Below are 23,747 nucleotides of genomic sequence, written 5' to 3'. Positions count from 1 at the left end.
TTCACATTGTTGTTGATGATGTTTTCATTGAATTTGATGGAATCTCTGTTCGGTTTAAACTTCCCAAATGGTTGTTGACTACTATCACCCTTATCACTCAGAGCCATAGGATGTGATTGTTCCATTTGACTCACAGTCAGTTGATAATTGTGAAGAGTTGCAGACAATTGTTGGAAAGAAGTAAACTCAGAAAATAGAATTTTATCTCGAATATCCTTTTGTAAATTAGAAATAAAGATTCTTTGAATATCATTGTCAGGCACTGGAAAAGAAATTTGAGCATACAAATGCTTATATCTACCAATGAAACCAGTCACTTTTTCTTTAACACCTTGTTTACAATGCATTGAATCAATCAAAGTAACTTTAGGACTTATATTGTTTTGAAATTGTTGAATGAAAGCATTTGCAAGTTGTTCGAAGGAAGTAATAGAATAAGAAGGCAACGAGCAATACCATTGTAGGGCTTTGTCTCTGAATGTTCTAGTAAACAGTTTTGCAAGCAACCTTTGGTCATAAGCAAAGTTGGTACATATTGTTTGAAAAGTCTTAACATGTGTTAGAGGATCACCTTTACCATTATAAAGCTCCAAATGTGGGATTTCAACATGTTTAGGAGGGATAGCTCGAACAATGTCAAGAGAAAGTGGGCTCGCAACATTAATTGTGGGCACACTAAACTTAGATTGATTCATAGAGGCAATTTGATGCTGTAAAGAAGAGACAATTTGTGCAAGATTGTTAATGGTTGCTTCAGTCAAAGAATTCATATTAGATGTGTTAGATTGAGATGGAGGTGTTATGTTATTGAAAGAAGGTAAAGAGTAAGATGGCAGGACACTATGATAGTTAATCATAGGAGAGGATTGGAAGGGAGGAACACTACAAGGAGGAATGGAATGGTTGAATGAATTGCCCCCTTGTGTCATGTTCATTTGTGGAGATGTAATAGGGACACTCATTGAAGGAATGAATGAAGAAGTCAGATTAAATGAAGGAAGAGGGTTGATTGAAGAAGAAGGATTGCCCCCATGACTGGTAATCATAGGCGGAATGTCTTGTATAGAAGTAGTCATTATGTTTGATGTAAAGGTAGGTATGCTAGCAATAGGAGTTGTCAAAGCAATAGAATGATTGACTTGAGTGGGAGGTTGTGTATAACCTAAAGTTTCAGCACAACTCTTCATAGGCATCACATTCAAATCCACAATGTGTGCAATACCACGCAAAATATCAATTCCATTCTTATCACTTTGAAGCATATGTTTTAGACCCTCAATTAAAGGAAGAGCTTGACTATCGAGGTATTCTTGAGACATCCATTGTCGAAAATCGTCAAATTGTTTATCCAATTTTGCAAGTTGTTCTACAGAAACCTCATGGAGAGCTTCTTCATCATTAGGAGAATTAGAGGAATTACCCATGTCCTTGTTAAAAAGGCTATTCAAATTAGGTTCCATCTCCTCAGTAATTAAACCTTGGAAAGACTTAATTCTAAGGCTTCATCTAACGGGAATAGTGTAAGTAGGGCTTATTGTTGTAAAACTCATGCACTAGAGAGGAGAGAAGATTTTGATTTTTTAGAGGTAGCAAATTTCAGTAAAATCAGCCAATCTCCTAGATTTAAGCTGTTAAATGCAATCATGACAATCTCCCAAAATTTTGAAAAAAATGTCAGGGACCGTGGCGCTCGGAGTGCACACGGTCCTCGCAACTTTTTTTGAAATTTGCAAGGATGAAAGTTATGATGATTTTAAAGCTAATCTAAAAAAATTGAGTGATTTTATGATCTGTAGATAGGCCAAATTAAAGTTGCAATCTCAAAATTGAACCCTACCAAGATTGTCAAAAAATGCAAAATTTGAATTTTGAAAAAGAGAGGGAAACTGAAATTTTGAATTTTATGATTTTAGAGGAAATACCAAAAGCAATGCAAGTTTTGAAATTTAAAAGTTGACTCAATTTCACGCAAAATTCAATTTTGAAAGTGGAAATCAAAGTTGTTGTAATTAAGCACTTAATTTCAAAAGTCACAAATTGCAAGAATTTGAATAAAGTACTAAAATTTTGAATGAATACTAACACACTTTTAAGATTTAGGATAGTGAGAACACAATTTTGACACAAAATTTCAATTTCAACAATTTTTGAATGATTAGGAGCCTTAAACCAAGCAATCACAAGACCAACTTTGACTGTGATTTTGAAAGTGTTAGAATTGATAAAATCAGCCAAAATTCTGGATTTTAGCAGAAAAATACAGTAAGATCTAGCTCCCAAAATTTTGGAAAAAACATCAGGGACGATGGTGCTCGGAGTGCACACGGTCCTCGCAACTTTTTTCCAAATTTTCAGGGATGAAAGATATTATGATTTTTTTGTGGAATCCAAAGTTACAACTGATTTGGAGATGTTTTGATCAATGAAATTGTCGGACAAAGGTTGAATCAAGAGGGTTTCAAAAATTAGGGTTTTGACACTTAACCACTTAATTTTCAGAATTAAAGCACAAATATGAATTGATAATTTGTAATAGAAGGGCAGATCTGAAACAAGCATTAACAATTAAACATTTCACAAGTTCAATTACTAAAAAGAAAATTTAGGGTTTTTATGCAATCAACCTCTAAAATTTTGCAAAAGATCAAACACAGAAATGTAATCAAGGAATCCAATTTTCAGATCTAACCATGAATAATCAGAAAGGATGTTCATGTCGAGTTCACCAAAATGTAAAGCAGAAAATAATCGAACCCTAGTTGCTCTCCCCTCTTCCAACTCCAAGGAGAGAGAAGGGAGGTTACTAGGGTTGATGGTTTTCACTTAGGGGAGACTTTACATTCAAAAGAGGGGTTGAAACCCACAAGATCCAATCCCACACAATGCAAGATTGGATTCTAAATGTGTTTCAAGGGTTAAGACAGCAAGGCTACCCTCTTTTGTAAAGTATGTAGATAGAATGATTAAGCTAGGAATGCATAGAAAGTGAGAAAGATTCACTTATAAACTGAGATAGGGATATAGGATGAAGCTATGGACCTGAAATTAGTAGTAAAATGTTGATACGGCGTTGTCCTGCAAATTTGAGAAAAAGTTGATGGGACGATGGCGCCCAGCGTGCACACGGTCCTCTGAAAAATCCGCGAAACGAAGGGGGATCTGTTCGTCTCTGTACAAGGATTCTGGATCTTCAATTTCAGCCACGTACCTGCAACCTACACATAGAAAAGTGAAGATGATTGGGGGGTTAGGGATTAGGGGTTTGCCCTTAGGTCAAACCCCGGTTTTGGAATTAACCAAGAAATGAGAAATGCTGTAAATGTGAATGTTTGTAATGTAAAACAAGTACTAGTACCTTGTTGTAAGGATGTTTGTATCCTTATATGCGAAGGTATAGATATTGTTGTATGTTGTATGTTGTAAGTAGTATGTGATCTCCTCTTTAATGGTTGGATCCTTGTCTTGAATGCAACACTTAGCCTTGAATGGAGACTTAGAATGATCAATTGCTTGAAGGAATGCTTGAATGCTTGAATGTTTGAATATCGCTTCCACCTTTTTTTCATCCATCCAAATGGGAGAGGAAAATGTGGTTTATATACTTGTCAATTAGTGCTGATAGACTAATTTTCCCGACCTTAGGCTGACTAGGAAATGTTATTTTCCAATTTTCAAACAAAAGGACCTGAAGCCTCACAAGAGACCAGGCCCAAAATAGGGCCAGGGACTAGGGCGCTGGGCGCCATGGTCCTGGGGGACCAAGGCGCTGGGCGCCCTGGTCCTGAAGGACTAGGGCGCTGGGCACACTGGTCCCACCTCTCGGGATAGCAGGGTGCAAGGAGGGATCAAGCCAGGGTGCTAGAAAAATGCAGTTTTTGGTGTCATGGACAAGTTTCAGGGTCTCCATTCAGGTTCCGTGTTGCGTCGCCATCGTGAAGACCGAAATGCGGTCGAAATTGCAAGTGTCACAATTTTAGGACGCTACAGGGTCTTGTAGAAAGAACTATTGAAAGAACTATTGGAACTTAGGGTTTAAGAGTTTTTGTTCTGCAGTTGACTTGTAATCACTGGTGGCCTGGTTTTAAGTCATCATCAGAAGGGTCCTTTGTCATTCATTCATTGGCCCCATGTGCTAGGAGTCACCGCTTGAGGACATGGCTTTAGTTTTTATTATATGCCTAAGTTTTAAGTGTCCCTATGGTTTTGCCTTTTAAAAAATTCCCTAGAAAGGCCCCAACACATGATCACTTTATCCTTGGCTAGTCTCCATGCTAAAATGTTCCACCTAATTGCCTACTTTAGTCTTATAGTTGTGCGTGATAAGTGTGCCAAAGGAAATACAAAGAAATATTATCTTGTAGAATTTTCAATGAAGAGGTCTCGACCGCATGCAATAATGAATTTACAAAGCATAAAGAACAAGACTTATCCCATGACACCTTTGAAGCCATGATTGAGCCTTGTGGGATAAGGAGGAGACAAAGGTAACAAAGGGATCCTTATCCCATAGTCATTTCATAATAGAAAAAGGCTTGCACAAGATAAAGAATATTTGCAAGTGTGGTAGCAATTTTCAATATTTAGTTTGACCATGTGAGATAACAAAAGATAAGAAGTAGAGAGGAAAGTCTTATCCCACGGTGGTTTTAAGACACCCTGATTGGCCCATGGGAAAAGAAACAACTTAGACTTATAAGGTAAAGTTATCTGGCAATGTTCATAGGTCGACACAATGATGGTGTGGGATAACAGGTAATGAGTAATTGCAAAGAATCTTATTCCGCAAGGGTTTTCTTCTACTCAGTGATGGTCGTGGGATAGGGATTACAAGGTGAGATCAATAGGATTTCTTATCCCACGTGTTCTCGTATGGATAAGAGATGGATTGTGGGATAAGATAAGGCAAGCTCATAAGGGTTATCCCACATGAAGAAAAATTATCAAGGAAAGGTGCCTTCAAGTGAAAGACAATAGGGAGTTATGAGAAACACAGGATAAGAGGATTCTTCGAGAACATATAAAGGACTTATCCCATGAGAGGAGACAATGTTGACAAATGTGTTGTAGGATAAGGATGAAAGGTTGTCGATAAAGAAAAGGTGGCATGGTCTTATCTCACGAGGATAAGAGGAATGCTTCTAGGTGCTGTGGGATAAAAGGGAAAGCTAGATAAATGGAATCCTTATCTTGTGAGGATTGTCAAGATAGAAAAAGGTGGTGCAGGGTAAGGAAATAAACAGAAATCTAAGGAAGGATTATCCCAGAGAGATAGTAAAAGGCATAAAATCATAAAAGTAGGTTCAAACAACATAAATTTTGAAAAGTCTAAGTTGGCCAGGATAGTCTAATAAATTCCATGTCATCATTCGGAGGTTGTCAAAGGCAATCTTGACCATTCACTTCCTGATCAATAGATGAAATTCACATTTGGCATGAATGACTGGCTTTGTCCAACATAGATGAATTAATGGCATTTCCGTAAAAGAGAAATTCTTTGATTTTCTCCCATACCTTGCATCTGAAGAAGAATTAAGAGCATCCCCAAGTGAGAAGAAGAGAAAATTTCAGCAAATCAACATGCCCTACAACAAATTCAACCTAGCAAGGAAGACTAGTAAGTTAATTTTTTCACCATCCTTGTGCATTAGCTAGGCTATTGTAGTTGTGATACATAGAGCTTTTGTGTGTTCTCTAGAGTCTATAAGGTTTACATCTGTGTTTCATTTTCTAAGATCTCCTTCATTTTTAAAATTAAAATGGCCTCCCCTGTCAAGGACTCTGCTACTCCCACTGCTAAGAATATCCCTAAAGCTGGCACTTGCTCAGCGATGCCAAAGAATACCCATGTTGTTCCCCTTGATGTAATTCTGCATGTGCCAGTAATTGAAAATGCTCCCACTACTAAGCCAAACCCTCAATCTTCCCTGCAAATGTCTAAGGATGCCAAAGAAAGCTCGCAACCTAAGGAAAAGGTTGCGAAGAGAAAGAAAAAAGACTATTCAGAAGACTGTTACTTTTTTTTCTGACAGTGAGTCTTCAGATGAGCTTTCCCCTCCTCCTAAAGCTAGGAAACCAATTCAATAGATGAAAAGGGTTGCCTAAGAGGCTTCCATTGAAACACTTACCACTAAATTCCATCCTCCTATAGAAAGTGCCCTTGTTATCAAAAACCCACCCGTTGAGGAGACCCCAATTCCTTAGGAGAAAACCCCATAGAGAGACAACCCTACTAAGCAAGTGAGGGAAACTACTATTACAAAAGGGCCAACTCCCAAGACACCTAGAAAATAATATAAAGGAGAGTCATCATCTCAAGTAGAGAAACCAAAAATAGTGCCAACTACCCCTCTTTCTCCTACAAATACTGTAGAGGAATTGTTGCGTGAAAGAGAACAAAGATTAGAAGAGGCTGCAAAGAGGCTGACTAGATGAACAAGAATCCTCCATCAGGACCTATTAGAGCTATTTGAGGGGTCCTTTATGAATAAAAACATCATAATTACCTTCAATGATAGAGAGGAAGGATGTAGGCATGCACTTACAAAGGAGAGAGGGTGGGATGTATTTTATTCCTTTTATGGAAATAGAGACAAACCTGTCCCACTGTCAAATCCTTGGACACTGAACTTGGAGAAGATAGTAGTGCAAATTTGTTTTGTAGAACCAATATTAATAAGGGATCTAGTTGTTGCCTATGACCCCCCAAGAAAGACTGTAAGATCTGAAGATGGCTATGTCCTATTGGACATTTGACATAGGGCTATTGTATAATGTTTTGATTTGGATAGGTTTTCCCTGAAAGAAATCAATAGAAATAATTTGGAAAGTAATTAGCAGTACAAAAAGGAAAGATATACAAAGGATTTGTTCCTCATTTTATGAAGAAAATTTTCAAAAATTCATAGAATTATGTCCTTCCATTTGAGAGGGAGCCTTTCAGGTTAGATTTCTTTGAGCCCTATTTTGTTAAGACCTACTATGCTTTAGGGCAGGTTTTGGGGTATATTGCGGGCTTACTCAAATGCCCATAGATTTCATGATGATTGTCATCAATATCCAACACCTCTCAATAAATGAGCTATATGATTTTGTAGCTATTATTCATGATAAGCTCCATGAAGGGTTAATGGGAGAAAGAAATAAAAAAGAGAAGTTGGAATTTAGGCACTATTCTTTATTGTGTCATATGAATCTTTATCAGAACAGGGATTATTGGGGCCTTGAATTGATAATAAGGACAAATTATCCACACACAAGTCTTCCATTACCAGTACAAAGATGGACCCAGGTGTGGGACTAATGAATACTAAGAGGGCAGGGTGAATTAGTATACCAAAAAATATTGTAATTAAACACCTTAATAGTCTAGCAGTAAAACAGTAAAACAATTTAGCAAACAAACTGGTTAACACACATGCAAACCAAATAGAAAATAATGAATTCACCCATAGAAGCACAACCACCATAACACAAGAGATTTTGACGTGGAAACCCAAATGGGAAAAACCACGGTGAGATGAAACTCACAAGTAACTATATGTAGAATAGTAACCAGACCGGTTAAGGTCATACAATGTTCTTTACCAGAATAGATCCTATTAGGAATCTCAATATCTATTAGAAAAAAGTCCGATTACAGACTACCTTGTGAGAGGATTTTAGATCCATAGATGTCAACCACCTTGTTAGAGGATTTACAAAGGCTTTTCTAGGCCTACCCGGTTAAGGGTTTCTAACTTGTCAAAGATGTGAGTAATCAACAAGTGAATGATCTAGAAAATGGCATAGTCTTCTTGATTAGATCCATTGTAGCTCATAGCTAATACATTTCAACATTACTTCAGTCTTCAGTAAATCCTTACTCTATTACAAATCACAAACTTGATCTTCTTAGTTAAGATCGCACATTCCATAGGTTTCACAAAACCTAACAGCTATACTCGCATACTCTCTCTCTCTCTCAAAACCCTACACATGATGTCCTTAAAAGGAATTTGATTTCATGTTGGTCCAATAGGATTTCATTACAAGTTTCTAGGTTCATTGTATCTAGACACATTTGATAACACAATACAAAATCACCATCAAAGTGTCGGTGGATGGTAACTCATCACAAAAATATACTGGATGGTAACTCATCATAAAGTATCACCAGTTTGTCCAACTTTTCGGTTACTGGTTGGTGACTCAGAGTAATACCGGTTCAAACAGATTTCCAGTTGACAAAAAATGAAGACTAGAAAAAGATAATTGTCGCTTGTGGCTCCTTTGCATCGCTTCGCTTGAGATCCTTAAACTGTTTGATCTCTCTATGTCGCTTGGGTCTTTATACCACTTGAGATCGGTAAACTCTTTCTGCATAACAACAGTAGTCTAAAGACTACAACATGATACTAGTTTGGAACAATTACCGGTTGAGCATAATTCATACATTCTCAAAGTGATCTCATAGCAAGTGTGTGTCTAGCAATGACAATCACAACATAATCATTGAAATGCCAACAATCTCCCCATTTTGCATTGATGGCAACACCTAGGAAAAATTTTGACATCTAAGTGTTTTACAACAAAATTATGCCATAAGCAAAATTACTCCCCCTAAGCATATACACTATCCCTTTTGCAAACAATATAATGTATACTACTTTCTTACAGAGATAGACATGAAAGTATACATAGCATGCATCAAAATTTAAATACAAATACTGCTCCCCATCAAAATTTTAATTCAAGTATACTACTCCCCTTTTTCCAACAATGACAAAGTACAGCTGAATAACCCCTATTCTATTAGCATTAACAAAATAAGAGTTTATGACAATACATAGTGAAATTTGTCAAAAATGGATTTAAAGTCCTGCATAAATGTCTTCATGGATAAAGATCATGATTCAAGCAATGAGGTAGAAACCTCATTCTCCATTTGCATCTAATAAACCTATTCCTCCATGGCATCCATGGTACTCATCTCTTGAGTAACCGTTACGACATCTATATTGAGGTAGCATTTCTAGATAATTTGCAGTCTTGGCAGTAGGATCAGTTGAAGTTCCTACAAATTATGTGCCTGATTTCTTATCTCTGCCTCTATTCTTACAAACTGAAGTTGAAACCAGTGAGCAGTTTGTCCATATGTGGAGAAGGAAACATATGGCATCTTGAAGGTGCTAATAAATGACTGCATATCAAATTTCAGTTTGTCCTTCTGAGTGAACACATCACCACAGAATAAATGAGGTTGACAAATCTTGCTAAGTAGTAGATTGCCCTCATCTAGTGCATCTCTGATGTCCTTTTGTGCCTTCTAAAGTTCTGACCGAAGGCCATTCAACTTCTTCACCAAGGCAATGTTCAGAGCCTTTTAATGCTGCTTTTTGGCATTTGTTTCAGCAACTTCTTCCAGGCTTTGGACCTGGTCTTCCACAACTGTACATAGAAGCTTTAATTGGGCAAGTGAGGAATCGATACTAGGGAGGTTTGTACCAGGTATCAAATTGGTGAGTGTTTCCACCATAGTTTGGATAACATCTTCCTCCTTTTTCCTTCTTAGAGCATCCAATCACTCTTGAGCAAGCTTAATGCTCTGTAGTAGCTCCGATTTGTTTGCAGACTGGATGTCAATAGGACTAGTAATGTCAGCCGGTTTGGCTTGACTACCAGTTGCCTTTGGAGTCTCCATCTGAGTGCTCTGGGTTGCTTCTTCTTTTTCTTTGGCTCTTTTCTTGTCCTCTTTTGCCTTCTTTTTCTCTACTTTTTTCTACTTCTCTTCCTCTTCCTCTTCATCCTTCTTCTTCTTCTCTTCTTCTTGCTTTTTCTTCTCTTGCTCCTTTCTCTTCTCCTCTTCCTTTCTCTTCTCCTCTTCCTTTCTCTTCTCTTCTTCTTTTTCTGCTTCCTTCTTCTTCTTTTCTTCCTCTTGTTTCTTCTTCTCCTCTTCCTTTCTTTTCTTTTCCTCTTCTAGTTTCCTCTTCTCTTCTTCCTCTTATTTCTCCTCTTCCAATTTTTTCTTCTTCTTTTCTTCCTCTTTATTTTTCTTCATGTCCTCTTTCTTCTTTTCCTATTCTACCTGTTTTGTCTTGTCTTCGATCTCTTATTTCTTCTTCTCTTCCTTTGTCTATTTTCTCTTGTCTACCTCCTATTTCTCCTGACCTTCTATTTCTACTGGTGCATCTGGAGTAACATTGTCACCCTTTAAGGCATCAACATCAATCGATTCCATTTGAGTAGTGACTGGTTCTCCTTCATTGTCATATACTTCATATGGTTGAGTGATTTCCGGTTCTGTCTCAGCTTTCTTATTGGCTTCAACCTCTTCATGCAGTCTTAAAGCTGATTTAGCAAGGGAGTGGGTATCTTTGACCACTTCCAAAAATTTTCCTTCCAATAACAGGAGTCTCCTTCTGCTCATAAATAAGAGGCCCTTATATCTCTCCACCACTTCATATAGTTCTATTTTAGGTACATCAAGAAAGTATTGTGCAAATACTTCCTCTCTTATTTCCTTCTCTTTTTCTATGGTAATGTGCCATTCGTTATCTAAAGAGTTATATAAAGAACCAGGTGTCTCAGACTTAATTTTTGATGGCCACTGGTCATTAATACATAAATAATTGATAACTTCCTGTTCAACTTCTTTCTTTTCATCATCATTAAAATCATCAAAGCACTCTTTCAAATCACCAAGTACTTTTCTTCTAATATTCTTAATTGTTCTTTGACAATGTTTCAAAGGTTTGTAAGAGGAAATATCAATATTTACCGGTGTAGATGCTACCGGTTCATTCTTTGTCTTTTTCCTTATTTGCCTAGTATTTTTAGGCTATTCTTCAGAGACAGTGTCCTTTGAGTTTGGTGAATTTTTTTTGTCTTCCGCTTCCTCTCAAAGACTTTGGCAGGTGCCACTTCCGGTTTCTTCTTTACTGGTGACTGCTTGGTCACTTTGGGACTTGCTGGAGTAACTGGTGCCGATGCTGAAGGCATTGCCTTTCCCTTCTTTGCTAAGGGTTCTTCAACTAGTGTAACCCTTTCTAGATAGGTGTCAGTTCTCTTTTCCTTTGGATCAAGGGGAGAGGCAATTAGGGTAGAGGCATACCCATCTAACATGTCATACATTGCCTCATATCCCATTGGTTCCACTTCTTCCTATCTAGGCTCAATCGCCTCCATTATGCACTCATCAACTTTAATGGTGAAACAGATGTCCTCCTCATACTTTTTGACTATATCACTAGATATTCTTACCCTTTGGCTCATTTTTCATATGAACTCATCAAAATATTTGTTCAGCACTTCCAAATAACGGGTTCCAACCCCTTGTATGCTTTCCTTGATATACTTTGTCACCAGTTGGTTAGTAGACCAATGAATATCACCTACTCTTGGAAATTAGTCTTGGAAGTAAAAGAACAACCCAACCAGTAGTTGTTCGAACTTAAATCTCAGTGCATTGTCCTGTTTGATCGACTTGAGATTCAATAGAAGTTGTTTTTGCATACAAGTGCATAGATCAAATGATGCATCTTCCTTGATCATCCTATAGGCAACATTTACCACTACAACAGAGATGGAGTTGATTCTGCTGGCATGGAATGGCTCGTATCATATCACCATACATGCGTATTTGAAAAGATCATCCTTGATTGAATTGACAACCATTCCCCGTGAATCATTCATAGAACCGATGAGCTTAGTCATTACTATCTTGCTAATCTTTCTTAGGGCTGGCACTTCACCGACATTGCAAAAATTGGCGATGACATGAATTTCTTTTGATATGATATCATGCATCCTCTCTAATTACATAGTATCACCATGTACTCTACTCAGAATAACTCAAATGTAATTATCCGAAAATTCTTCAAGAAAATAGGTTGCGTTGTGAAGTTTCTTCTTTTCTAGGATGTTGAATTCTAGTTTAATCTTCTTATCCTTTCTGTAGAACAGACTCAACTGGGAATGGATCATCAGAGATCCTAGGTCTTCAATCTTGCAGTCAATGAAATCTGAAATGCCTTCTTGCACTATGACACCAACGGGTATTTGGGATAGGGCATTTTATTTTGCCTTCCATTGAATGAAGTCTACAGAATCATCAGGTGCAGTAGAGCATCATGTGATGCTGAAGCCATGATAAATAAGGAATTTTGAAAAATACCTTCCTAGATCAAAATTTAGGGCTTCGCAATTTGAACTTCGCTACACACTCCTTTGGTTTCTAAAATACCGCTTTGCATTCTACACTTCTCGAACAAATGTTTGCTTCAAATTCTTGTTCAGGATTTTGATAAATTCTTTGAATCACAATGTGAATCACTTTTCTTTGCTCTGCACTTGAAAACTTCTTTGCTAGAAAAATAATAGTGAGAAATGATTTAAAAATTGCTTTTAAACAGATTCTCCACCTACCATAATAAATGCTCCACTATTAGGGTGTAAGCCATAATTTTTCCTTATATCATTTCCAGTCTTCTGCAAATCTTAAAGGTATCTCATACCAGTGTCAACCAAGGGTTCAAGATATTTCACTATTTTCTCCCCCTAATATTTTCTGATGCTTAGTTTGCTGGTTCCGCAACTTCCACACTAGGTGCAGAAATCGGTTCTTCTTGAATCACTTCTTCTGGCTTCTTCTTCCAGGTTTTCTTCATACCTACTTGAACAGTTTCAACATCAATTTTTCCTTCTATAGTGACTAGTATATTATCTGATATACTCTTTCTTGCTCTGCAGAATCTTGCTGTATGACCCTGTTTGTTGCAGTGATAGCAAACCATTCCAGGTGCTCTCAAAGGTCCATTATTCATGTTTCCATTCTTCCTTCTGCATGTTGCAACAATGTGACCATGACCATGGTAAATCTGACAGATTGCTCTCCATCCAGTTTCTGCTTGATAGCCACCACTACCTAACTGATGACTACAGGTATTAAACCGGTTTGGGTTTCGGTTCCCAGAGGGTTTAGGAAAAACTCCTTGATTCCTTTGAGGATACCTTCCGGTATCGTGCATGATAGTCCTGCATTCAAATGCTCTATGCCCAAACTTTTTGCATGCATAAGAATTACCATTGAATCTATTAGATCTAGGCTTATCATTTAGAAAATAAGGAAAAATTATTGTAAGCCTTATTTCTACATACATTAGTAGTGTGTCCTTCTTTGGGATAGTTAAAGAAAATAGGTTTGAACTTTTGCTTACCTTATCCTTTGATGTCAGTTGTTTCTTTGATGTTTCATCTTTTGTTCTAGAGGTCTCACCTTCCTCATAATCAAAGAAACCATGTCCATTCGTATTCTTTACCGGTTTAGCTTATTCAAGCTTCTTCTCTAGCTTGATAGAGCTCTTATTGAATTTGGCAAGTATTTCCTTTGACTCAGTGAGTTCTTTGGAAATAGCAGCATTGGATTCCTTCAAGGTTGCATTCACAAAGATAGCCATGTTTAGTTCACCTTGTAGTTCTTCTTTTTCCATTTTTCTTTCATGAAGATGAGCGGTAAGTGCATTGATCTCTTGCTTCAGCTTTGAGATCTCATAGTCTTCATCTTTTACCAGATCTTTAGCTTTCCTCCGGTTCTCAAGATCTTGACACATTAGGATAGTCAATCCTTCCAACTCCTTTCTCAGGTTGGAATTGGATTCATTCAACTTTTCTACTTCTTGAACTAGGGCTTCCATGTCCGCTTCATCAAAAGAAATGTTTTCAGCTAGCTCCATCAGTTTTTCAACATGTTCTCTCCTTTTTTCCTAAGAGGCCTTATATTTGACCATAAGTTCATCATAGGCTTTCTCAGACTAAGTGAGTTGATGAGTAAGTTCCCTCATAGTGTATTCCCCCATATCTCTTTCCAAGTGTTTAAACTTATAGAAAGGTTGGCTCTGATACCAATAGATGAATACTAAGATGGGGGGTGAATTAGTATACCAAAAAATACTGTACTTAAACACCTTAATAATCTAGCAATAAACCGGTAAAACAGTTTAAAAAACAAACCGGTTAATACACATGCAAACCAAATAGCAAATAATTCTTTCACCCATATAACTACAACCACAATAACACAATAGATTTTGACATGGAAACCCAAATGGGAAAAACCATGGTGAGATGAAACTCACAAGTAACTATCTGCACAATAGTAACCAGACCGGTTAAGGTCATACAATGTTCTTTACCAGAACAGATCCTGTTAGAAATCTCAGTCACTGTTAGGAGATAAGTCCGATTAAAGACTACCTTGTGAGAGGATTTTAGATCCACAGATGTGAACCACCTTGTTAGAGGATTTACAAAAGCTTTTCTAGGCCTACCCGGTTAAGGGTTTCTAACTTGTCAAAGATGTGAGTAATAAACAAGTGAATGATCTAGCAAATGGCATAGTTTGCTTGATTATATCGATTGTAGCTCATAGCTAATGCATTTCAGCATTACTTCAGTCTTCAGTATCTCCTTACTCTATTACAGATCATAGACTTGATCTTCTCAGTTAAGATCGCACATTCCAGAGGTTTCACAAAACCTAACAGCTATACTCGCATACTCTCTCTCTCAAAACTGTAAACATGATGTCCTTAAAAGGAATCTGATTTCATGTCGGTCCAATAGGATTTCATTACAAGTTCCTAGGTTCATTGTATCTAGACACATTTGATAACATGACACAAAATCAACGTCAAAGTGTCGGTGGATGGTAACTAATCACACAAATATTCCAGTTGGTAACTCATCACAGAGTATTATCGGTTTGTCCAACTTTTTGATTACTGGTTAGTGACTCAAAGTAATACTGATTCAAATAGATTTCTGGTTGAAAAAACTTGAAGACTTGAAAAAGATAACTACCACTTGTGACTCCTTTGCATTTCTCTACTTGAGATCCTTAAACTACTTGATCTCTCTATGCAGCTTGGGTCTTTATACCACTTGAGATTGGTAAACACTTTCTACATAACAACAGTAGTCTAAAGACTACAACATGATACCAGTTTGGAGCAATTACCAGTTGAGCATAATTCATACATTCTCAAAGTGTTCTCATAGAAAGTGTGTGTCCATCAATGATAATCACAACATAATCATCAAAATGCCAACAATGACAAGGGATCCAAGTTTGGTAGTTATTCTATTTTCTTTGATCATTTTGTCATGAAAGTTTTGATAAGGCTTGGAGTCAAGCTGCCCAAGCTGCCAAAGAATATTTTTAAAATTTTGAGGATAAGGAGTTGTAGGGGTGAAGGAATGGTATATCCAGAGGGAGATTTCATCCATAATTTTGGGGACTTCTTTTTGTATGGCAACTGCACTATCATCAGGGTATATGTATGTGAGAAAGCACCCCATGTTTTGCTGCTTTTTGTATCTTGTAGACTAGCATTCATTGAATTAATTTGGTAATTAATATGGATGGAGAGGGGACATATTACAATAGATAAGAAAGGGAGACTCCTCCCCAGGGTAATAAATTTTAAAGAATTCACTATACGATGTGATACACTAGAAAATGTGTAGGATTTCTTAGTAAAGAATTATAGGTTGAAGGTTTCCCAAGCTCGACATTTTGAGCCTAAGGGATCTGTAAATGACTTCAAAATGTACAAGCTAAAGGAGAAGGGTTATTTTCATTCATTTGATGGGTGAGAGGTTTTAATAAGAAATGCTCACTCTACTGAAGTAGAACAAAACAGGAAGAAATGGGAGCTCATGAAGAAGCTTGAGAGGGAAAGGAAGCAAGAGGATCCCAATTTTGAATGTTTTTATAGGGAATTCTAGAATGATTTTTCCAGGATGTCTTTCATGATTAGAAAGCAAGATGATATAATAACAATGTAAATGGAGTGAAGGGATGCCAAGGATAAAGGGGTTAAATTTGAGACAAGGTGTATTTACCCTACTCTTAGAATATACAAGGTGAAGGGGTATACAGTAACAATTGAACATATGTCTCCTAGCACCTCTAGGTAGGCAACTGAATAGGTCAGGAGGGTTGAAAAAGGAAAGCCAAAAATGTTTGATTTTGTAGATGTCCAAGTGGATTTTGATAGAAATGTGCCACTCCCTTCTCCCCCTCGATAAACATTCCATGAAGATGAGGTTGTTGTGATCCTAAATGACTTGGATAGAGCCATTATCTCGAGTACAATCCCTATTGAGGAGGCGAATGATGAAATGATCATTGCCTCAAAAAACTTTATAGCAGATGATAGTTTTGTGAACTCTCTCTCGTTTAAATCTTTTTCACTTAGGGAAAAGTTGAAATATTATCAAATGAGGAGATCATAAATTCTGATAGAAATAGTTTCAGATGCACCCGTGAGGAAGGCAAGGAAATGATTAGAAATAGTAGCATGCTTCTTGTCCTTGGTTGTGAATTTGAGAAAATCTTTTTGTTAGACCGGATTATGCAACAAAAGGACCCAACTTTTGAAAAAGAGTTCAAAGATCATGGGTTTGGGGTGAGCATAGGCCTAAAGTATTTTTCTCTATGGTCAAAGGTTTTGAATGTCCAGAAGCCTATGGTTCTGCAAGGTGGATAGAAAAAGATAGGAGATTGAATAATTAAGACCCTGGAAGAGACCAATGCATTAGAGGTCATAGCAATCACTTCACATGCGGTCTAGTTTTCTCAATTAGCAGTGGATGACCTTGAGCAAAATCATTTGAGATTAAAGGATATTCTTGTAGTTGTTAATGAAAATTATTGTTCATTGAAAATTGCACATTGAAGAAGCAAATAAAGAGAGTAACAGCAGATTCTTGAGGAGGAAATAGGCCTGAAGAATTGGACAAAATGAATAAAGAATTATAGAGATTCAAGGATGAAGCTAACATAACTTATTTTTAAATCATAAAGGCTTTAATTTTGAAGGTGGAAAATAAAGTTATTGAGAAATTAAGTGAGGTGCACACCTCATATTCTTTGACTTCACAGCTCCTCCGCCAGCTGGAGGAAATTATTTCATTCTTTTAGCCAATTAGGGCTACTTGGATGCCAAAAGGTCAAGACTTAAATGAAGTCATGTTGGTAGTCAAGAATGTGGCCTTGCCACCCCAAGTTGTAGGGGTGACTCAAAATAACTTTAATTTATTAATCAAAGAATTGCCTAACATTGAAGATGAGAAAAAGACATTGATTAAAATGATTGATTCTTTTCAAAATTTGAAGAAGTGTGATATCACCATAGTTTTGATAGGCGAAGGACAAATCAAGAGCTTAGAGGAGTGGAAGAAAGGCTTCCAAGATGACATAAATGCAGTTTTGAATTTCTTAGGTACTGATCTAGCCCAAAGTGACTCATATTTCAATATCATTGATAAGATCATGGAGGTAGATTTCATGTACCATAGATTTACTTTGGAGGCCATAACTCTACCAGCCCATAAAATGAAATAATCAATAGATAAGATATAGAGTTTGAGGAGTTTTACTTGGCCATTGGGCAAGATTGAAGCCTTACATTAAAATGTACTGCTCCTTGGAGGAAAAGCAGTATAAGGGAGAAGACTAGTTTGTTTCTCCTATTTTGTTACTTTGAATTTTTGTGAAGGTTGCTAATTTTCAAGAGGACTAATAAAAGCATTCAAATAATTAAGGACCGTTCTCTAGGTTATTGACTTCTAGGTGCCAAGGTGTACTTGAGATCCTGACAGAGGCATGTGTCAAGTTATGAATGAAGCGGCGATTTTTCTAGACCTATAGCCCAAAGTTTCTAGAATGATGCCCTCTCAGCACCCACCCACATTTACTATAGCAAAGAGATGTGCACACATTTTAGCAAGGATAGAGAGGCCTTAGGCCAAATTGTAATATATTATACTTTTAACATGTGTCTTCTTGGCATGAGGCTTGTTTTTCTCCCTTGTGATAAAAGGGAATTTAGGGCCAAGAAGAACAATTCTAAAATTTTGCTTAGTATGTAATAGGATAGCTTTTAAGAAATACAATGACAGATAGTCCTTTACAGATTTATTTATCATGAATGTATTATTTTTATTCTAAAAATCAATAAAGAGGACATTCATTTTTCTTTCTCATGTCTTTTTTATGGTGTTGTATGAGTTGTTATGTTGATGACATGTTCAATTTGTCTTCTCTAATGGAGAATGTGTATGTCTTGATAGGTTTTATTTCAAGTTAATGAATTAAGTTATGTCTTGAATACTACAACATTTTTGTGAGAGGTTCTGCGAGGAAGTTATGAACACGTTCTCAGTCTAAGCATTTTAAGCAAGTCTTTAATGTTTAGTATTGAACTTTAATGATGATACTGTCATTTTTTTTGTCTTTCAACCTGTTATTTGACTCTATATCTCCCTTGAATAGGGACTGATCATACTTTTCTAGGTTTTAGGATCATTTCAACATTCTTATTTCACCTTTTATATTTTATTTTCTAGTTTTTTTGCATTAGGAGTAGAATAGATTAGAACCAGTTTTCAATGCAAGCAAAGTAGTACAAACTAAGGTTCAAGCTAGAATATGTAGTATATCATACTTTTCCTTGGTATATTTTCATTGAAAGCATCTGCTATACACTACAATGTATGTCCATGTAAAATTGAAATGTTGTGAAACATTGCAACAGGGGTACCCACCTAGGTCCTACAGAGCCTAAAGAGTAGAAGATTGCAACCTTTGTGCTGAATCTTGTTCGTTTGCCAAAACTAATCCTAAGTCTGTCTATGAGTCAATGGCTAGTTCTATAGGATATAGGATCTATTGATTTGGAAACCAACAAGAAATACTTAATTTAAAATTTAAATTTGAAAATGAATCTAAGATTGGAATTTGGAATTTGAAAAATTGGAAAATGCACAAGATCAATCTAAACTTATAAATTAGGGTTTGTTTAATTAACCACTTAAATTTTAAATTGAAATTTGTTCCAAGGTTGCAATTTTGAATTTGAATTTTAAATTAGCAACCAAATTTTAAGTGGGAAATTCAAAATTTAAACAACCTACAACATCACTTTTAAAAATTTAAAAATTAGGGTTTTTGAAATTAACCACTTAGTTTTAAAAATTAATCATGAAATTTGTCTTGTAGATGAAATTTTAAATAATGAATTTGAACAAGTGCTCGGATCTACAATAATTATTTCAAAATACACAATTCACAAGCTCAATTTTGAAATAAAAAATTAGGGTTTTAATGAAATTAACCACTAAATATTTAAAATTTTCAAGGAAATCAAACTTGTAAATAAAAATTTGACTTTTAAATTGCATAAAGAATCATAAATAAGGGTGTAAGGAGTCAAGTTCACCAAAATGTAAAGACGAAAATTTGAGCTTAGCAAATTCACCACGTGAAAGGAGAAATCACTAAGTCAACTTTCACTTGGAGGACTTTACATTCAAACAAGGAGATAAATCCACTAGATCTAATCCTAAATGAGACAAGGACTAAATACTGAGTAGATTGGGTTAATTTGGGATTTCCTCTTTTGTAAGTTGAATTGTTAAAACAAATAGAATACTAGAATTAAAGACAAAATATGCCGAAACAATGAGCTATAAGTTTGATATTTCATCGTGAACTTAAATCTAAGAAGTATGAGACGATTCAGAGACACTCTACAAAAACTGCCAAAAATAGCAGGGACTATGTGTAGGGACCTGGGTGCCCCCTCTTGGTTCTCCAAGATTTCTGATTGCTGACAAGGTTCTTTTTGTCTCTCTGTCTGAAGCTTATTTCCATAAGTAAACTTGCACACCTATTTCCTACACACACAATGAGAAGGAAATGTGTTGGGAATAGGGGTTTACCTAAGTCAAACCCCAATTGAGGAATTGACATTGAATGAAATATTGCAAATACTAAAGTAAATAATAAAAAAGTATACCTTATATTTGTAATGATTGATGATGATGTTTTGCCTCTTGAATGTAATCACATATTTTCTATGAAATGGCATGAACATGAAAAAATCCTAACAAAGACACATGATTACAAATGAATAATGTAATGTTGCTCCAATTGATAGATGAAGAATATGCATTCTTGAAGAATACTTGATGATGAATGCTTGATGTAATCTCCTTGTCTTATTGCCTTATGTTCCTTGTGTACGATTGATGGATGAATGCAAAATGAGAAGGGAAAATTTCCTTAAATACTTGCTTATCATCAAACTTAATAATTTTTCAACATAGGATGACATGAAGGGGCAATTTCTGCTAGAATTTGAGATAGGACCTAGGGACCAAAATGGGCCCCAATTGGGGAGGACCAGGACATGGCACCTTGGTCCTACCCCAAATTGGGCTAGAGTTAAGGGCTTATGCAGGGTGTTGGATAGAAAAATGAGGCTTCGTTGCATGGAGGAGGAACAAGTAGGTCTCGATAAAGCATGGGGATGAGACCGCTAATATGAGGGATGCAAATATGGTCAATGTTGGAAATTGACACTCTACTGGTTAATTTTCATTATGTTGTCATTGATGGAAACATGTTTTTGAGTTCAAGCTTCATATGGTATACCAACAAGCACTTCGTGGACTCTACATCGGCACCAGCATGATAGAAGATTTCTTTGGTCATTGACAATGTAGATTGGCATGGTATGATAAAGGATATCGGTATTGGAGGTCGACATATCTTGGATCTGGCATTGACAACTTGTTTAATGCTTATTCATTTATGTTATAAGGCTGACATGTATTATGTAATTATATATATTCTTGTAAGCCGACATAAGGCATAAATTTTTATAGGGTATATATATAGGATACGCATAGATAGAAAAAGGATGGACATATAAGGTTATGGATGTAATGTAATTTGAAATATAGCAAAGAGACTATGTATGTGAGGAATTCATTGTAAGGGTTATTTTGGTACTGAGGTTTTAACTGGAATAGAAAAAGCTTAAATCAGAAATATATTCTGGCATAGGAGATTCTATACTAAGAGTTCACTACTCTCTGGATTATATTCTAGATTATTATGCAGTCAGCGAGACTCCTTTTGTGATGAGAAGTGTGCTCTAGGCTGTAGGCCTTCCTGTAAGTGTAGGCCCAACATATATTGTAATATCTTTTCATATGGCTAGTGAATTGATATTAAGGGTCACAAATCCCACCATGGTTTTTCCTCATTGAGGTTTTCAACATATAAATCTGTGCGTTATGGTTCTCATTTATATGTTTGGCTTATTGGTTGCATTACTTCTTTCAATTTTGTTTATACCGGTATAGTGATTGCTATATGTTTATTTCGTTAAAGCTAAAATATTTTATTCCAGTATAACACTGATTCACCCCCCCCTATTAGTGTTATTGGTTTCCAACAATTGTATTAGAGCCTTGTGCCTCAGAGGAAGTTTAACAACTTGAGGAAGATCCTAAATCTAGAATCATTGAATATGGGTTTGGAGAAACAACTTGAGATGGCACTTGAAGATTATGATATAGAAAGATTGAAGAACTTAAAGTTACAAGATGATTTGAATTTTGCTAAAGAATTTATTCTTGTCCTACAAAAGAGATTTTCATCTGTTCAAGCTAGGAGGGAGGAACTTTTGCAAAATCAAGATGGCAAAGATGCACTTAAGAAATAATGTCAGAAATTAAGTCAGGAAAACATGGTTATGAAGAATGAAATGCAAAATATGACTATAAGGTTATCCAAGGATATTGAGGACAAAAAGAAAAAGGAAGAAAATCTTTCTATATCCCTGAAGAACAAATTTGAAGAATGTGGTAGGTTGACTCATGAAAATGAGATATTAAGGTTTAATTGGGTACAATCCTAGAGCAATGAGAAAGAGATTGAGAGATAAATGACAATACTAAGAGATGATTTAACTGCTGCAAGTGAGTACAAAGAAAAATTCAAGATCAACTCAGCATAGTTTGATGAGTTACGATTAGATAAAGGAAGATTGGAGATTCCAGTAGACTTGGATTTGAGCAAGGACAGAGTTCTGGTACTGGTAATGAAGATAAAAACCATAAGATACTAGTAAGGCAATTCAATGCTTACAAATTCAATGGTAGATGTTTCTTTTGCAATAGATTTGGTCACATGGCTAGGCAATGTAGAAATAGAGAAAATGAGAACCCTGATTCTGTTGGCATTTTGATATAGTTTTGTATGACCGATAAAAGATATGGTTATTATTGTTGGCAATGTCATCTCTTAAGTCTTCACAGTCTATCAATAGTAAGTAGACTGGGTAGTGGCAAGCAGTGAGTAGACCGACAAATTACAACTAGACTAGAAAGCAGTAAGTAGACCAAGTAGCAGTGAGTAGACCGACACAGAAGAGGTCCACTGGCTAAGAAAAGAACAAACTGATATACAAGAGGAAACCAACTAGATAGATTTTGATTGGTACACCGCAAGAGTCTATAACCAAAAGACTAGTAACATTTAGTTAAATTGGGAGTCTTCTACATTCAACTGATGGACTTAACAACATGTTTGACTTTCTTGAAAGAGATTCCTGTAATGATTTCTAGGGCATGATTTAAGGCATGATAATGAAAATTTGAATGAGATGTTTTGGAGAGAAAAGTTTGCGACAGACTCTTGGGGAAATAAATTCACATATCTCATTCTTGAGAAAGCTATTGTTAAGGTGATTTGAGAAAAAGAGAAAGTGTACATAGGGGGAGTTCAAAAGAGTGCAGAGTTGAGTGACAAAGGACCGGTAGTGTGGAATTCAAGGATAAGTGAATCGGCAAAGGGAAGAGTTGAAGGTGTATTCAAGAAATCAGTGTTGTGCATAATAGACACAACCGATGCAAGCATATTGTGTTTCTTCAGTGTGATATGATCAAGCTAATGAGTAGCCACTCTAGTAGATCATCTTTATGTTCCCCTCTAACCATTACAACTAAAATCTTTTAATAGGGTGGACTTTAACATGTGCCATTGTAGAAATCCCTTAACCGAGTGTCATCTTAATTGGTGATCTTAAGACATTTTGATAAGGCTACCTTTAATAGGGTAAAGGCACTAATAGGCCTTAGTCAAAATCCCTTAACCGGGTGGCATCTAACAGTGTCTTTGTAATCTCCTAATGAGGATGGCTCTTCACCGACCGTACTCCAATATAGTACAGATTTTTGTGAGTTACTAGTAACAACGTGGTTTTCTCCCATTTGATTTTCCATGAGATAAATCTTGGTGTCACTATGTTTCTTTTCATGCATGGTTATTCTTCTGCAATAGTTATTTATATTAATGAATCTTAAGTTAGTGATAACTTAAGTTAAAAGTTTTAATTGAGAATAACTGGTAAAGTGTTGATTCACCCATCCCCTCTTAGCACCGGTTGGGACTAGCAATTGGTATCAGCGCTATATTTGTCTAGAGTCAAGCTTAACAACTTGAGGATAAAGATCATGGAAGAATATCGATATCAAAAGCAGATTGATGAAGCAAATCAAATTATTACTTAGCTGAAAGAGAGATTGAGAAAATCTCTTACAAAAAGAAAGGAATTAGCTCAACAACCAAATGAGAGTCAGGACATCATAGATCAACTCTCTGAATAGAGTGGATCTGAAGAAGATGAAGAAGAAGTATAAGAACTCATTGAAAATAACAAGAAGTTGTCTAAAGAAGTCACACATCTCAAAAGAGAACATGAAGATCAGGCCCTAAGAATGACTGAGATATTGGAAATCAGAAGAAGTGCTGATGAAAGAAAAGGGAAGTAGAAGAAGAACTATCAAAGGCTGAAAGAGCCAAGAGGCTTGTTGAAGATGCTTTGAGAGAAAATGATGCTATTATGATTGAGAAA

The sequence above is a fragment of the Cryptomeria japonica genome, chromosome 7 (genome assembly GCF_030272615.1).
Source record: "Cryptomeria japonica chromosome 7, Sugi_1.0, whole genome shotgun sequence".
Taxonomy (NCBI): domain Eukaryota; kingdom Viridiplantae; phylum Streptophyta; class Pinopsida; order Cupressales; family Cupressaceae; genus Cryptomeria; species Cryptomeria japonica.
This window is presented reverse-complemented; position numbering follows the sequence as displayed.